Genomic DNA, 19,066 nt, shown 5'->3' on the forward strand with positions numbered 1-19,066 from the left:
GTCTTTTTTATTATGTATGCAACAGTCTATGCTGAAATCTAAGTCGATATAAAATAGAATATATTCTAGCTATGTGTTTTTATAGAAAATGAATGTATTTTTACAATGTGAGAGACTGACCATAGACAGTGTAACTGCTTCTCATTTAGGCCCCTTTCACACTGGGCAAAATTCATTTTTATCAGGTTTGCTCAGCAGGGAATCTGTCTGCTGAGCCCCTGCTAATCGGAGTGGGCAGATGCCTGGTCTGTGTCCGCTCTGCATAAGTGCCACAGTCTGCTCTGCTCTATGGACAGTCTGATGTAAACGGACTGGCTGTCTGTTTACAACTGACTGCCCTCTGATTGGATAGGAGGTAGAAGATGTAAACAGACACAAGTTTACATCTGACTGCCCACAGTGGAGAATGGAGGGTCTGATCAGGTCTGTGTGAAAAATGGACAGGCGGACCAGATTGGATTGCTCATGTGAAAGGGGCCTTAGAGGAACTGTCCCTCTTTTGGAACCAAATCCTACGCCTCTTTCTCCATCCGTCATTTTCTCCTTATTCTGGTGTAAATAGATAGACCTGTATAAAAGAATGCACAATTTAAAAAGACCCTTTCACCTGTTAAATTGTAAGATTTTACATGTGTTTACCGTATTTTATGCATGTTGTTTACCTATGGATATTCAAAAGCCTGATGACTGCTCCTGGCATCTTGGGTGTGATATCAGCAGCCCCAGTGGATTTACTCAAGTGACTTACTCAAGTGACACACCATAGTATTACCATTTGCTACTCCCCTTGCAACTACAGAAAGCTTATGTAGGAAGGTAAAGGGAGGGTTGAAGTGCCTGGGCCAGCACAGACAGTAGTTAGACACTCACAGGAGTAGGAAAGGGGGGGAGAAGCGATGTGCGAGGGAATTGGCTTTACCTGGCATTACCTGGATTTTGATATTTAAGTGTCTTTAACATGGAGCTGTAGTGGCCATCTTGCTGAAGACAGAATGGCAGGGGCCCATCTTGGGGGAGGTTATAAACAATGCTTAGCTATGGAATGTCTTTGACCTTGGGGACAGCCATCTTGGGTGAGCCTGGATGTATGAGGATTGGCTGGGAGGTGTGGAAGGGGGAAGTGGAAGAGAGGAGACATGAAGGACACACATAGAGAGACACAGAGGGCAACAGAGATGTAAGACCAGTATTGCTGACTACCAATTATAAGGTGGATATACCTCCCCCTTCCTTTTTCCTTGTAGCTTTGCTGGCCTGTGTCTGAGTTCTGCTGTTCTTGTTCACTGTCCCACTAACTTTCAGAGAAGAGGTGCTGCCAGACTTGCTCGGTCCTATGTGGCTGCCGTATTTCTCTCCAAGCGAGATAAAATAGAACTACATTCAGCAGGGTGCACCGACTTGAAAGACTGTCTGTAAGTATACTTCAAGAAGAACTGCCTGGAGTTTAATGTAGCAGTAGAGTCACTGAGTTTTGGGTCCTCCTATCTAAAAAAATAAAACAAACATCCTAACTACTGTAACTAAACCTGGAGGGTGTTACACCAATAGGACTCTTTATGTAATAATAAACAATTTCTATGCCTCAAGGACAGTAAGCGGTATGTACTCCACCACCATACCTCTGAGGTCATGTATTTGGCGGTGTGCTTGTACACAAAAAAAAAAACATTTTACACATTACAAAAATAAGAGGTTGAAAACTCCTTTTAAAATTACCCTTACATGTTAAAGTATTTGCTTTTATGTATACTAAAAGTATCAGTTTCAAAAATAAAATAAACAGTCATTCATTACATAAGATTGTTGCACACTCTCCTACAATGCCTGAACTTGCATGAGTGGTTACATAGGTGCTGTAATCATGACCTGATATCACCTTACAACTATGACTAATAAGTCATCTTTAACTCTTCAAGCAGATTGTTATTTATTTTAAGGTTTTGCAAGTATGCATATTTCCAATATTTTAATTTGTGTTTTAAATATTCTCAACATAACACATAGCAGAGCATGATCAATTAGGAATTTACATTTAAAAATGCAGAGCTGAATTAAAGCTTAGCTTTTCTCAAAGATACTGCATATATTTGTATTGAAACATCTTTGGGTAAATGTCCTTTCATCTATCCATTAAACAATATACCGCTAAGTCCAAGTCCAATATGGGCTGGCCCTGGCTCGCCACCTTATATACAGAATAAAAAAAAAAAAAGATGATGGCTGCACACCACAGACTTGCTGAAAACTGAAAATCCTTTATTCTTACAAAAGTGGAATAAACAGCACACGGGGCTGACAGCCTGTCGATGCGTTTCACACAATTACGAGCTTAGTCATAAAATCCTGTCATCCCCTGAAACCAGAACTTAGATGGAGGTGGTACTCTGAGGAAAGCATTACACTGTGATGTCAGTATATCATGAGGGTCTTATTTACAGCAGAAGAAAGCAGAGGGATGATCTCACCAGTGTGCTGCTGCTCATTTTCTAGCAAACCAAGGAAAAAGGATTTTGTCAGATTTTTTTCCTGCATCATCCACCAGTGTGGTGAATATCATTGCTGAGATTTCAGGGGAATTAAAGAAGAGCATTGAAGTGTTCATATGATGACAGGAGATAAAAACTGGGATTTTGACTTATGCCTGAAGTTCCATTTTAATTCACAATATAAAGGCAGGTTAAATGATTATGGTGTCCGTTTATGAACCAGCAGTAATAGATCGCTGCTCAATTCTCCGGCATTCTCGGCGAACACAGTTCTCCTGTGAATGCAGTTTATGAAGCAGTTCTCCGAATGAAGGGAGAACGGTCTCCAAACGCTGGAGAACGGTCTACAAACTCTGAAAAACGGCTCATTTTACTATAATCTCGCGAGATTACAGTAAAAGATCAGTTTACTAAGCAGAGGTAAATTATCTCTGCTTAGTTTTCGGTCCCTCTGATTCTCCAGCTCTGGGCTGGAGAATCTGGAGGGAGAACACAGATCTCCAGTGAAGGGCTGACATGATCTCCTGAGTGTCATAAACTGTAAATGACCAGAGAATAGCTGAGATCTGTTGAATCGCAGCTATTCTCTGTGTCATAAACGGACACCTATATCTGTGTCTCTGAATTATTATATGAGATACTTTCAGAAGATGAAGTAGATACAGGATAACAAGCTTTATGCCTACTTTTACGCTTTAAGGAGATAATTTCCCAAATGTTTACGATACTGTAGCTACAATAATGTTTTATTGTAACCATACCATTTTTTTCCATCACTTTCAAAAGTTGTATCAATTTAAAAGAGTAATGTTTTACAGATGTAATTTTATTTCACTATAAAATGATGCAAATAAATCCCAGCCATACCAAAAGGGCTTATTATGAATTTGAGTACCAAAGATTCAAAGTAGAACTAAAGTGGGACTGTAGACAGAACTTTACATAAAACTATTTAAACAACAATATTAGTTTCAAATGGTTTGAAATGGTGGTGGCCCTTTATTGTTGGTATTAAAATTCATAAATATATAACAAATTACATAGCAATATTTCAATAATAATGTAGCACTACACTCTTGAGGGCTACAGTATTTCCAGGTACCCCTAAGCTCTGCACAGCCAGGCAACACACATTTTCTACATTTTCATCGACAGTCAGTGAACAGGCTTGGTTTTTGTTATTTTATTAGGGGAATATAACTTGGATAGGGTAATAGCAATTATGGGATGCCCAACTTGACTGAATCACAGGGGCCAACTTCGTTTCTTTTTACAGAAACAGATTCTGGACTGTCCTTTTTCTTGAAAGCTGTCAGTCTTTGTTTGCAGAACAGTACTAACAGCCCCTTATGGGCGAGGAACTCACAGCCCCCCCCCCCTCTGAAAATCAACTTGACTTGTAACTACATGCAGAGATGTCTCCTCTCCCCTGTAGAACTGCTCCCAGCTCCACAGCCTTCAGACACTACCAGCCTTCCTGGCTGCTCTGAAGATCAACAAAATGATTTTGTTTTGTCATATTTATTATGTTAGAATGAATAGTTTTTGTAATTTGTTTTGTATATTCAGATTTGTTTCATATATTCATTGATCTGAATGGATTCGTATTTTTGGAAGTTATTTCAGAAGATTAAGATTAATTAATTATGTTATTTCGGCAGAGACTTTGATGTGAATTGCTTGCGACTTCAATGCGACTTTAATGTTTTGCTTGACTTTGGCCAATAACAACAATACAGAGTGGGACAATAGTATTAAACCTTCAAATTCCTCTGAAGTCACAGGCGAATGAATACAAATGAATAATAATTTATTTTGAATTAGTTGAAATTCATTACTCTAGTGATTTGGAAGTTCGGAAACATCCGAATCTCCAAATTACCAAAGTTTTGGTCCAATTTTGTTTCATAATGAAACAAATCGCACATTTCTAGTAAGTAGAATCCCCAGACAAAAAGCAACGCAGGCAGCTTACAATGGTTCTAAATGGTGGAATTTGTTCACCTTCACTTACCTTTACCTTGCATTCTATGCATGAAGGAAAAGAACCTTCTTCATGCAGACCCCTTATACTTACCTGAACCTGATCTTGATCCAGCGTTGTGCATGAGAGCCAAGGCTCTCTCTGCTCTCTTCATTGGCTCCTGCTGATGGAAATCACAGGCAGTGATGAGGGAGTCGGGAGTGGGGCTGTGTCAATGAACACAGACAGCGAGGTTCAGGACCAAGCCCTCATGTTCATCCTGATGGCAATGTTTTGCTATTAAGGCATTCGGCAGGGAAGGGGGGGGGGAGGCTGTGGAGCGCCAGCAGGGGACCCAAGAAAAGGAGGCTAGGGGCTGCTCTGTGCAAATTCATTGCACAGAACAGGGAAGTAAAACATATATTATTAAGTTGAACTTGTGAGCCACTGGAGTCAGAAATCAATGTATTAGATCGCTGGAATTTTTCTCACTCTCATAAGATGTGAATTCTATAAAATCAATAAATAATTAACCGCGCTCTAATATTACCGTGCCAATGCTATATATTATATAATACCATAGCAATACCACTAATTCATATATGCAGTGATAATATCATCTTATCAACTTTTCAACTGGATTACCTATATTGATCTTGTTATATTATCCTAGTGCTTAATAAAACTTAAAAATAAAAGGTGTGTAATTAAATCCAATGATGATATTTATGCAATGTGATTATCTCGTTAAAAATAAATATATAAATTCATAAATTCATTTATTGTTTGCTTTGTACTATTTGCACATTGGATCATATGAATTTATATATTTTTTCATTTTTATTTATTTATATTCAGTTGATTTTCACACTTTCACAGTGAATTTTATGAATTTATATATTTATTTTTAACGAGATAATCACATTGCATAAATATCATCATTGGATTTAATTACACACCTTTTATTTTTAAGTTTTATTAAGCACTAGAATAATATAACAAGATCAATTTAGGTAATCCAGTTGAAAAGTTGATAAAATGATATTATCACAGCATATATGAATTAGTGGTATTGCTATGGTATTATATAATATATAGCATTGGCACGGTAATATTAGAGCGCGGTTAATTATTTATTGATTTTAGGGAAGTAAAACATGTTTGTTGTTTTAAAGAGAAAAGATGTACATTTAGAATCACATTCAAATTGAATTCTAGGTATGCATTTTGATCCAGATTGAATCAATGTAACTAAGTATATACCATATCTGGCCAACCTCCTGGAAGCTGGAAATCACTGTAGTAGGCATCTACAAGACTGGCTTAGGAGAATTCTTTTGAATGTTCATACATACATTCTGAAAAAGTCATTTGTCAGAGTATTCTTTCATGTCATCACTGAGTCAACTAAATTTGTTCAAAAACCTCTAAGATTCCATCTGGTTTCATTTCTGCCTTGAACACAAGATTACAATATGTACAATTTTTCCTGAATGAAAACTAGATTCACAGTTTGTTCATTCAGGAAACAATTTTCCATCCTGCTTCACTGAATTTTCTCATTACTTGGAATGTAGATTTTACGCCACTGACCATTAAGAAAAAGTAAGCAAAATTCAGAAAACAAGTATATAGTCAGCTTTATATTGACAGGCTAGATAGACCCTTAACTCACAGTTCTGACACTTCCCATCTGAGACAGATTTCTGGTGGTTAGTTAAACCCAAAACTAAAAATTTAATACATTGCATCTTACTAATCATTAGATGTGGTGGCTGTATTAGTTTCCTACTTTTTAGGCTTTTTCTCCTCTGTTGTCACCTGGTGGTCTAGCCAGTAACACATCTCCTGTATTAAAATGCTTCTACTCTGAATGAAGGAGCTCAGGGGGCACAAAAGAAAGCAGCATTGTCAGTCTGGAGGGAGGGAGTGTTTGATGTGCTAGCAAATTTAACTACACTAACAAATTGAATCCAAATTCAAGTTAAGACTTTATAAGCAGTGACAGCAACAGTTTTTTTTTCTTTTTGGATGAAGGTTTTACATAAATAAAAGATGATCATTTTAAGCACCCCTCTCAGTAGTAAATGGTTTGTCTCATCCCTGTAACTGCGAAAGAGCATGTTCTGTCAAAAACAACAGACTTGCTGACTGGATCACCAGTTGGAAATAGAAGAAAGACTAAAAAAGAAAACGATTGTAGCCATCACATCTAAGAATTGGTAAGCTGCAATATAACCACTTGACCACCAGGCCTTTTACTGACACTTTTGTTTACGATAAAATCAATATTTTTTTGTTAGAAAATTAGTTATAACCCCCAAACATTATATATTTTTCATAGCAGAGGCCCTAAAGAATAAAATGGCGGGTTTTTCAATTTATGCCCCATATTATTTGTGCAGCGTTTTTTCAAACGCAATTCTTTGTGAAAAAAAAAAACCTTTTTTGAATTGTAATACAAAAAAACACAATACATAACCAACTTTTTTTGTAAAATATGGAAAAAGGTTGTTACCCTGAGTAAATAGATACCAAACATGTCATGCTTTAAAATTGTGCATGCCCGTGCAACGGTGGCAAACAACATAACTTTTACTATCCATAGTTGACGCTTTAAAAGCCTTTACAGGTTACCACTTTAGATTTACAGAGTAGGTCAAGTGTGAGAATTACCGCCCAGGATCTGATGTTCGCAGTGATATTTCACATGTGTCGGATGATCACTGTTTGCGTGCGTACGGCATAAATGCGTGCATGGGGGGGGGGGGGGGGGGCGGGGGCACTTTAATTTTTTAAAAATTATTAATTTAATTAACTTTTTTATTTTTATACTGCTGCTTTAATTTTTTTGAGCACTTTTATTGCTGTCACAAGCTGCAGGCATCACCCCGGTATGACCTCTTGAAGCCCAGTGACGTATAGGTACATTGCTGCTCCGCAAGTAAATGTTTGCTTTTGGGTTTAATACTGCTTTAAGACACATTTTTTAGTGTTCATTGCTGCCTCTGTTTGGTCCCTTTCTCATGGGGTGGACTCTGCCAGGGGTCTGCTTGCTCAACAAGGGATCTATCCATTGATCCCAGCTAAGTAGGCAGATGGCTGGTCCTTGTCTGCTCCGCTTATACAGAGTAAACACAGCCTGCTCTCCTCTATAGGCGGTCGGATGTAGACACCCAACTGCCATCTGATCCGCTAGAGGAAAGGGAAACTGTTTCCCAGCTGTCTGTTGTTAGCAAATGGGATTGGATATAGGCAGGTGTAAATGGACACATGTCCATTTACACCTGCCTCTCCATAGAGTGGAAGGTTCAATTCGGTCAGCCAAAACAATGGACAGGTGGACCCGATCAGACCGCTAGTAACAGTACCCAGTGACTACAGTATAACTGAAAAGGCAAAACTTTTTTTTTTCTAGTTTTGGATAGAGTGGAGAGCGATTATAACCCCTGTTAGATTTTTTTGTCATCTGTGTCCCCATTGGGGAGATCCACCCTCACTATTTTTCCTGTTGACTTTTCTCACTGAGAGTGAAAGTGAAAGAAAAATCTAGATTTTGGGTTGTCACCCAAACAGGAAAGAAGTGAAATCTTCCAAATGGGACACTAGTTCTGTGACCCTAGTAACACCCTGGGATTTCTGTTTTTCCTATGGAACAGGAAGCAAAAGGAAATATCCACAATGGGACACAAAAGCCAAAGACAAAAAAAAATCACAGGGGTTATAACCCTTCCTTACTCTGTTCCAAAATGAAAAAAAAGTTTTGCTTCTAGTTCTACTTTAATTACAGAGGTTCTGTTTGGTAATAAAGGTTAAAGTTTATTTCATAATCAAAATGTATTTAAACCCAATAAGGGGCCATAGGCTAAATGTTTTCCACAATCTTTGTTGTGTGTTTAGAGTTTACAGTTTATGTCATTGTATGATTGGTGTTAAACGTTTACAGATTCCAAGATGGTTCGTGATTAATAGGAGTAGGATAGAAATTGAAATACAATGTGGAACATATATTACATTTTGACCATCCAGTGTTGTTTTTTTGCTCCTATTACTACAGTGAGAAAATGGCATCATCTAGTGATCAAATTATCTCATTACTACTCTGATTTTTTCCTTACTTGGTCTGAACTGTTTATGTATTTACTTTCTTAATAACTACATTTTTAATTGTACTCTAAATAAATGAACATTCCTGTTGTCTAACCAATAGGCCAAAAACTCTCACAAAAAGATTATAAACCTACCAGTACCAGTTCACACCAAACTGTGCAAGCTGTCTTTGATGCCAGCCATCATCATCCAGTGCTGGATGCAAGTTTTCTGTAGGTCTCATCCTATATCTTGCGTGTGCTTGCCTTGGGAATGCACCCACTCAAGAATAATGAGCATAAAGGATTTTGCTGATTGACATGGGTATGGAGATTTAACGCGTCCCTGTCACCAGGGGTGAACTGACCATTTGGAAACCCGAGGGCCCAGGGTCAGTAGGGGGGCCCCATGAGATGCCCCTGGTACCTTTTTCATAGGCTTTTTTGAGTTTGGGCAAGGACACAGGGGCCCCATGATCCCCTATTGCCCAGGGGCCCCATGAGTTGTCAGTCCACCCCTGCATGTCACCATACATTCCAGTAAACAAAAAAGCATCCAAGAAGCACTGGAACTTCAATCTTGTTTTTAAAAGATAGTGAGCTTACCAGTGAAGATTAGCCTACTCGCAATAGACAGGGCTACCCTCCAGTCAGTGCCAAGCAGTTTCCAAGGGAAAGAAAAAATTGTACCAATAGAAGGAGTACCACACCAAATAGTAGATAGTAGATAGTAATCCCAAATTGATTTGTTAGTTTGCATTAAAAAACAGCCAGTGCATTCTGGTGGCTACCCCTTCATCAGGCACACAACAAAGAGTAAAATAAAAAATATAGATGGAACTGGTATAATCAGTTAATAGTTAATATTATATGTAGCTCCCTCCTAGGAAAGCTAGAGGGGAATAGTTAATTTTTCAGACAGGTGGCTGAATAGCAGCCGGGAGAAATAGTCAGAGGAGTCAGATTTTGGTCAGGGCTGACAGACGCTGCAGATCAGCTCTCTGATACCTCCTCCTGATATAGAGACTTGGGGAAGTCTCTAGAACTCAGTGGGTGGGGGTGATGAGTGGCTAGTCTGTATGCGTAAAGGATCTCAACCAATTCCCAAGCAGGAGGCATGGCAAGGGGTTGGGACAGCTCTTAAGCATAGCTGAGTCTGCTCAGTAGCACGAGAGTTCAGGTGGAAGATGAAGTGAGAGGTATGGAGTGTGGAGCCTAGGAGGGGGTCCATGATGGGGGCCTACCTACAGGCAAAGGATCTGGAACGGAGGATCTGTCAGCCTCAACGGTCCCGAGAGAAGACAACCTGGGAAGCAGGGAAGGAGTCAGCCCAGCATAAGGCCTGAAGGCAGCCACCAACCCACAAGCTTGCAGGAGAGGACTGAGAAAGTAATACCACACCCCCTGAGCCAGATAAGGGGAGAGGACATTCTGATGGGAAATCTAACTAGCCCCCATCTGCTGTCCTTAAAGTGGCAGAGTTTGGGTCCCCTTGCCCAGGGATTCACTCAGGCAGCTGTGTGAAGAGGAGATGTCATCTGGGGTCTGGGGTGGTACGTCAGGAAAGGCTGGATAGCTCTCCAAAGAAGTGAAACCCTTCTGAGCATTTGTACATAGTTGTAGTAAGTTGTCTAGTAAGTTTAACAGTTCCTTGAGCATCCCAAGTATCCCTCAATCCCTCATCCAAATCCAAGTTCAAATCCCCTAATAATAAAAAAAAATAAAAAAATAAAAAATTCAAGGACTTTTTATTGTCTCTGGAGTGCAAGGATGGAAGGAAATGCGTGTTGCCTAGCTATGCAGGACTATAGAGGGAACCACATCTTCACTGACTCCCTAGGGGGTAGTGCTACACACACACACACATACATATACATATATACACACATACGCATGCATGAGGTGTGACAATTTCATTCCCGGAACGGTTGTGTTGTTGAGTCACACAGCCATTTGAACTTGAGTGTGTTCGTATTATTATTATTATACAGGGTTTACATAGAAATATACAGACTTTAAAGACTTCAGCCAATATAAATTTGCCCTCCAAAAATACATTTCTTACCTCCACACTGCCAAGCAGACCTATTTTATGTCTCATATTAACAACTACTCATCTAGTCCCCGTTAACTCTTCTCCACCTTCCACTCGCTACTTCGTCCTCCACTGCATTTACCCACTAACTCACTCACTGCCCAAGAGATCACTAATCACTTCAAAAATAAGATACAATTTGCGATGAAATCTCCACATTACAGATATCTCCCCCATTTTACATCCAATGTCCACAGGTGCACTCAACATTTCCCTCGTTCAACCCTGCTACTATAAACAGGGTTGCTAAACTTTTTTTCTAACGCCCATCTAACCACCTGCCCCCTGGACCCCGTTCCCTCTCAAATACTGTGGTCACCCACTGCCTCTATTCTACACTCTCTAACTCATATCTTTAATCTCTGCCTCTGTTCTGGCACCTTCCCCAACTCTCTAAAACAGGGGTCTCCAAACTTTCTAAACAAAGGGCCAGTCTACTGTCCTACAGACTTTAAAGGTGCCGAACTGTGGCCAGCGTGAGTAGAAAATGCCCTGTGAGTATACAGTGTCCCATCATCGCACAGGAGATCAAATACCACCAAAAGAAAGCTCAATTCGTGGGAAAAAAGGATGTAAATTTCATCTGGGTGTGGCGTTGCATGACTGCGCAATTGTCAGTTAAAGTAATGTAGCGCCGTAGTGCAAAAAATGGCCTGGTCAAAAAGGGGGGTAAATCGTCTGGAGGGCAAGTGGTTAAATTAGTGTCGGGGTGGTTTAGGTAGGATTAAAAGAAAGAAAAAAAAACACAAAATAAGCGCTATGGTTCCTGGGCTGTACTACAGGTACAAACAACAACTAACCTACACATATGTGGTATTGTTGGGATCATCAGGAGCAGGGGAATTTATTTTGGGTTGTTTTCTGCTGGTAAACTATAGTAGTAGCAAGAAATATACAACTAAATTAAAAAAAAGGATTTTATTTTTTACTATTGTGAGTTTTCCTTTGATAATGAAAAAACAACGTATAGTCCACCTTGATACACAAAGTAGTTGTGATGATAAAAATTATACCCCTTGACGCAGACGTAACTCAAATATGTGACCCCACAGAATTGTGCTTTTTTCCGTGGGGCTGCATATTTGCTTACCTATCTTTCTGCTGGGAGCGTGTCACACGGCACGAACTCCCAGCACAAAGACCGCGGTGTCACTGAGAGCCCCGGGTCCCATTCTAACGATCAGGACCCTGGACTCCTGATTCTGGGTAACATGATCACTGTGATAGCCTCTGATTGGCTATCACAGTAATCAGTCACTGTACAGCCCCCTTGTTTTTTTTCTGTCTGTGAAAGGAGGAGGGAGATACGTTGTATCTCTCTAACTCCTGGTATAGAGGGGGGAAGTTTGTAAAAATAAACAAATAAACATTAAAATATAAAATAAAAAATAAAAAAAAATTACCTAGATTAAGGTTTGATCATGTTCAGTGCCAGGGTAGGTGTTTGGGTCAAGGTCATGGTCAAAGGTCAAGGTCAAAATATCAGGATTTAAAAAAAAAATTGGTATCAGTGTCAGTTAGTGTCAGTGTTTTAGGTAAAAAAAAAACAAAACAAAATGTGCGCTGTTGTTTCTGGGCTGTAGTACAGGTACAAACAACAAATAACATACACATATATGGTATCGCTGTGATCATCAAGAGCTGGATAATTTATTTTGGGTTGTTCTTTGGTGGTAGGTTATGGTAGTAACAAGAAACACACAGCTACATTTAAAAAAAAAAATTTTTTGTACTATTTTGAGCCAGTTTTCCTTTGATAATAAAAAAAATCAGGGGCTACCCATTACCATTTACCACCAAATGAAAGCCCAATTTGTCCTGAAAAAACACGGTATAATTCATCTGGATGTACAAAGTAGTTGTGATGATATGTACGATTTTACTAACACGTCAACATTGCACAATTGTGCTTAGGCATTTAGATTTGTTTTACCCTTAGGCATGAAGGGGTTAAAAGTGAATGCATCTGTAGACCCCCAGAGAGGTTTCTGATGTTGTGCATAAGAAACAGTGGTTTGGAAAAGAACACATGAAAGTGACCTATGCATACCTTCAGAAACTGGAATGGACTCCAAATAGTTCGTCCCTGTGTCAACCTGTGTCAATGGGAAATATAAAGACATTGATGTGAAAGTTATACTATCCAGGAACAGAGTAAGATAAGTGCATTGAAAGAATATCTACCTAATTAGATTGCTTGCTGGACCAGGAAAGTTACTAGCCAGCAGCATCTGCATGATCGGCAGTAAAAAAAAAACAAAAACAAAAAACCAGGAAGTCGATCGCGTTTGTGTTTCTTAACTAGATGCAAAAGGGTGCTGTTACCTCAGGGAGGAAATCCAAGGGCTCTGGGAACAGGGAGGAGTCAGACAGTGTACGTCACAAATGTCAAATTACAGTGTGATCAGTACAGCACTGATCTGAAAAACAGAAAGGAGAGCTGGGAGGGGATGTGACGTGAGAGCTGGAGAGTGGCTACAAGCAGAAATGAAATACAATCCTATAAAGCAGCTGAAAGCTAGGTGAAGTCACAGACAAGGAGATTGGTTAGGGATGCTTAAGAACTTGTGCAGGAAATAGGATAAATATGGCTGCAACTATGTGATCTGTATTTATGCTGATAGGAAAAAAGTTAGAAATCCTGAATAATCATAGGAGCCACTTGGTAATTTTGGGTTCTCTGTAATCAGGGTGGATTTGATTTAAATCAAACTGATTTATATAACGATTTAAATGACAATTTAAATCACTAGTCAGTAAGGCTTGATTTAAATCCTAGTTTTCTACATAAAGACTAATTCTTGCTGGTATAACTTTAATATGCAAGTAGATGAAGATTTTTAGAATAACAACTTTTCATATTAGTTTTTTTATCCCCAGTTTAATAGGTTAATCATTCATATTTGGACAACTTTTCTGTTGTACTTAGGAAGGAGAAAAATAATCATTACCTTAATAATAATTTAAATAGATTTATTCAACTGAAACAATAACATTACAGCATATGTTATTTGCTTAAACAAACATCCATGTTTGTTAACTAATTTGGCTAAAGAAAATATATATATTTTAAGAAACTTAGACTGTCAGCCCCTTCCTCCTCACACTTAGTTTCACTTTCTTCTTGTGCAGATCTATTCCACTCCAATCAGAAAAATATTGTTTCTATTCTATTCACTGAACTTCTTGAAATTTAGCACTGAAGGGGTTGATTCTGTATTCATAGGTTTGTAGAAGTTAGGATTAAGGTCTTTTTCTTAACTCTGTTCATGTTCTAACATTTTTGCTGTGAAGAAGAGGCATGTGATCTCCACTGAGTCAAATTCAGTTTTGAGAACTGCAAAAGTAAACCAAGCATCTGTGATACTATCTTGTAGGCAGAGAAACTGCCCAATAATCTTACAAAAACCTCTGGAAGAGCATGACATTGTGAATGGATTAATGAAATTTATTTACCAAAAAAATTAAACATATACAGCCTTATTCTACATAATTAAAAAACTACTCTTTATTTCATGATGGAATAACCTTTGGATGGTAATATATTTTCCTCAAAAAGCATTTTATTTAAAAAAATCTGATTTAAATAAAAAAAATCTGATTTAAATAAAAAAAATCAGATTTTTTTGATTTTTTTTTTTTTAAAATCATTGATTTTTATCCACCCTGTCTGTAAGGGGAAGGTGGTACAAAAGGTGATAGCTGCAGGGAATGATTTGACAGAGGTGACTCAAGTACAATTCTTAGGTGGAGGTGGGGTAGACTTCCCTTAATAAATTAGACTTCAAGGATCGTCTAAAGGTGGGCAGGATAGGAACTAACTGGACATACTGGGGCAGGGAGTTCCAGTGGATGGGAGAGGCTCTGGAGAAGTCCTGGAGGCGAGCATGGGAGGAGGTAACAAGGGAACTGGAAAGCAGGAGATCTTGGGAGGAGCAGAGAGGATGGTTTGGGTGCTATCTGCAGATGAGATTAGTGATGTAGCTGGGGGTGATGTGGATGACTTTGTATGTTATAGTTAGTATTTTAAATGTTATACTTTTGGCTAGTGGAAGCCAGTGAAGAGATTGGCAGAAAGGGGCAACATTCACAGATTGGTTAGTAAGGTGTATTAGTCTAGCAGCAGCATTCATAATAGACTGCGGGAGGGATAGACTGTGTAGGGGTAGGCCAGTGAGGAGGGAGTTGCAGTAGTCAAGGCAGGAAATAACCAGCGGGTGAATAAGCTATTTTGTGGTGTGGTTAGTCAGGAAGGGGCAAATTCTGGAAATGTTACGGAGGTTAAGGTAACACGTGACTGGAAGTGGGGGATGAAGGAGAGGTCAGAGTCTAGGATTACACCTAGCACTCTGACATGTGTGGAGAGACCAATAGTTTTTCCGTTGATCTTAATGGTAAAGTCATGGGGAGGAGGAAATATGACAAGCTCAGTTTTAGAAAAATTGAGTTTGAGGAAGTGGTGTGACATCCATAGTAATATGTTGCTCAGTAAATTTGTGATGTGTAAGGAGATTGAGGGGTTGAGCAAAGAGACATCCCATCCAGCAAAGGGACATCCCATCCAGCAAAGAGACAGCCCAATCCACCCCCGCACCACCGCTACAGTCACAGTGTGCCAGCCGGCGAAGGAGAGAGGCCGTCATTGTCCCTGCAGGCTCTTCCTGCTTGTCGCTGGAGCTTTCTCTGCCTCTCCTCCTGTTAGCCCTGCTTTATGCATAACCGCATAGCAGGAGGTGAGCGGTGGCCACAATCTTTGTTAGCCCTGTACAGACCCAGGTCGCCGTTTATCTCCCGCTGTGTGGCCGGGTCATCAACAGGTCATTCTTCTTAGGCCATGCAGCCCGGCAGCCCCAGCCCACCAGGCAAATGCTGATGTGTAGCATCGCCATAATGATGTTCCCACACATGGGAAAGGAGCAGGCTGGGGAACATGAAATAATGCTATGCTAATAATTATTTCCTCATTTAAACCAATATTGTGTTGAGCATGTAGATCCAAAATGTTTCTCAATTGCATAACTTAGTGCATCTGTTGACATATTTTGATTCCAAAATCTCTCCCATTATGGTATTTTTAATAGGTTAAAATCCTAATTATGTTGCGTAGTGCAGACACTCTGATTGGTCCTGCTACCTGATCCCAGGTACACCTTTCCCACAGTGTAAGAGCAGCCAGGAACATGTTATCATCCACACTTCACTGCTGGCTCAATAAGTAGTCTAGGGGATTGCTTTTCTTGAATTTACTGCTGTATAACTTGGTTGGGACAGAGGGAGCAGTGGGATACTCCAGAATGTTAAACAAAAGTAGGAAGATGCCCTCTCTTAGCAACTAATTCTTCATGAAAAGTCCCTTAGCAACAGTTTTTAGGAAGAGGACAGCATTGGCCACCAAAACAATGTCCCAGGCCAGAAGAACCTCAGTGTAAGTGCATCAGGATGGGGGGGGGGGTGTTAACAAACAGCATTCACCCAGATCCTTCTCCCAGGTCTGTACAAGTTTTAGGTGCTGGGGTGTCTGTCTCAGCAATAGGCACACAGCTGTGTAGTGTTCTCTCCAGACTGGATCCCAGGTAAAATCTGCCTTCTCTAGTTTGCAGTCTCTTTGAAGATAGGGCCCCAGCCTTAGGGTAGCTGGGGGCCTTGCTTGGCTTCTGGTAAAGGTGCAGGGTGGCCTGAGAGGGCCACAGCCCTCCAGGCTGAGTGCTTCTACTATTGGACTGGTGTAGCACCAGACTATTTATGTTCTCTCCAGCCACCTTATGAGCATGCCCTTGCAGGGATAGGCTGGGTTCTCATAAATATTCAGACTGCTCACTTAGCCTGCTCCATTCCTATATTCTGGTACCTTCCATAAAACAGGGAGAATCAATCAAGTGTGCAGTCTGAAGGACCCTGATCAGTTCAAATAAATCATCAGCAGCTCCACTGATTACGGAGGAGCTCAACAAAAAATGACTAATTTTGCCTGACAGCCTAGGACCTTACTGGGAGGGTGCTACACTTACATCAAAAAGTGTCTTGAACACTTTGGTCTTTAAATCCAAGTTTAATGTGGATTGTTAAGTCTTTTTCTCAAGGTTTGTATTGTTTCTACAACATACTGTTGCATGGGCATGACAAGACATACAGTATTTATCACATACTGGGAGGAGTGAGTGGGAAAAGGTTTGATAAGCTATGTTAAACCTACACTGTTTGAGGGGATACTGGTGGTCATGGGTCCCAAAGCTTGACAACTGAAACATCTACAGATCCCACATTTAAAACAACCACATGTGGATGATGCTCAGGAAAAAATGATGATCCCCAGGAGACTTAATTTTACTGGCTGCTAATGCACTTTTCAAAAGTAGATTCTCTACGAAAGACCACTCTTGGATTAGATGGACGTTTTCTCCACCAGAAGGGCTCTAAACAGAGGCGGACTAACAACTCATGGGGACCCCGGAAATAGGGGATCATGGGTCCCCTGTGTCCTTGCCCACACTCAAAGCACACCCAAAAAAGCCTATAAAAGGTACCAGAGGCATTTCATGGGGCCCCTTACTGACCCCGGACCCGCGGGCAGTGCCCTGGTGCTTGAATGGTCAGTCCGCCCCTGGCTCTGAGATCAACATATGACAATGTTTGGAGAAGATACTTCTTATCACTTTGAAATCTTTATTGTATCTTTTGATGAAATTAGGAGATAGAGGAATATGAATATCAAGTATACCCAGTGTTCTTTGAAGACATTTGTCAAAGAGCTAGCTGTTTTTAAAGCCTCATCTATTAGATCTTTCGGATAGTTTTTATGAAGAAAACACCCTTTGAATTGGCTGTAAAAGTTATGTTTCTTAAAGCGATTCTAAAGGCATTTTTTTTTTTAATGAGCAAACATGTTATACTTACCTGCACTGGAACAGTCATGCCAACTTGCAAGTGAGCACTCAGTATGAACTTAACCTTCATAATAGCCATAGTTATGCTTAATATAAGTGCATATTGTATGTAGGGGTCCACTCCTCTAACTATAATGAGCACATAAGCTTAGCTCATCTATAACTTCTCTTATATTAGGACAAAAGTGCCTTCTATAGAAAACATGATTAGAGTGCTTTTCACTTTTGTTGTGCCTGGCTAATCAATATGTGCACACACACACTCTATTAAAAAAAGGCTTTAAGAGACACAAATTGTCCAGGTCCTATAACAAAGACCCCACTTCTCTTTGCTTAGTTGGAATAGATGATGTCTGTGGTACTTCCTCACCCTTTGATGAGGAAGTAATTTAAAAAGTTTTCCAGCATGAAACTCAGTGGATTTCTAATTTAAAGATTTTCAACCCCCATGGCTTGAATGATGATTGGGATATCAACCCTTTTATAAGCAATGAATGAACTCAATTTTTCTTGCCAATTTATTTTTATTTTTATTGTATGGGATATAATTCTGTATGTTTCGTGGTGTTTTAAAAATATGTTTTTAATAATTTTAATTGTACTGTATATGAGTTTTTGGATCCTCAAACTTGTAAATGTATTTTTTCGTTGTTTATTTTTACTGCAGTATAGGGGGCCATACACATCTGGTGTTTATTATATAGATGTGTAATATTACTTGACCACTAGGGAAAGCAGCTGAGTCTGTTTCCTTCATTTAACGTAACGGAATACAGTTTGTGTTTCTGGCCACTAGAGGGCTTGGATACTTATGGTTTTGGGAAAAACACATTTTTTTTTTTATTTTGACAATACCATTGTTATTTCTGATTGTCTTTACATACTGAGGCAACCAGAAGGCAATTGAATGTGTTTAACTTCAAATCTGGGAATATGTATCCCTGTGGCTTCAACACCCCTCTTGCTATGTAACAGTGGTCTTAACGTCTCCATCTCTGAAAATGTGTGTGGAGATGAAACGCATTGGCAGAGTTTGGGCCGGTGATGTCATCGGGCACACCAGCGGATGTTAGTCACGCTACAAGAATATCTTGGGATTTTAGGCACCAATATTTTTTATGTTTATTTCACTTTACCGACATTATGGTTCACAGACGTTTTATGTATGTCATATTTGTAAGATATTAGTTATGACCCTCACATCTGCTGATGTTTACTCAATTTTTACCAAATTACTATAGAGTGCTGGTACCTGGTGCAGACTGCACACCTCTAAGTACAGCACTGTTTGGGTCCCATCAGTTCAGCAGCAGGGGATAGACAGGGGACTACTTACTCATTTCATGTATCAAGTGGAGTAATCCACTTTGCTGTAACTACAAATTCATGTTCCGGCCTGCCTTGGTGGATTGATATAGAAGATGCTGGAATTTTAAAGGTTGGGAGCTGCAGCATGGAGCACTACTCCACCTGCTCCTGGAAGTGAGTGAACAGTCCCCTCCTGCCAAAAATATGGGGCCCAGAGAATATTTATTTAATCACTGGAAGCC

General features: G+C 39.7%; 1 protein-coding gene across 2 annotated transcripts in view; it reads right to left on the reverse strand.

Moving 5' to 3' along the window:
• LOC149465934 (ATP-binding cassette sub-family B member 5-like) overlaps positions 1–12,985 on the reverse strand; it is a 78,722-nt gene extending 65,737 nt beyond the window's left edge. For both annotated transcript variants that reach the window (XM_089673159.1, XM_089673158.1), the window contains exons 1-2: positions 12,817–12,985; positions 12,683–12,728 (exon numbers count right to left, since the gene is read on the reverse strand). The gene's annotated coding sequence lies outside the window, so the exon portion shown is untranslated. The remainder of the gene's footprint in view (positions 1–12,682; positions 12,729–12,816) is intronic.
• Positions 12,986–19,066: the final 6,081 nt, after the last annotated feature.

Source organism: Staurois parvus, unplaced genomic scaffold, assembly GCF_062004578.1.
Source record: "Staurois parvus isolate SC_StPar_1 unplaced genomic scaffold, SC_StPar_1.0 ptg000136l, whole genome shotgun sequence".
NCBI lineage: Eukaryota > Metazoa > Chordata > Amphibia > Anura > Ranidae > Staurois > Staurois parvus.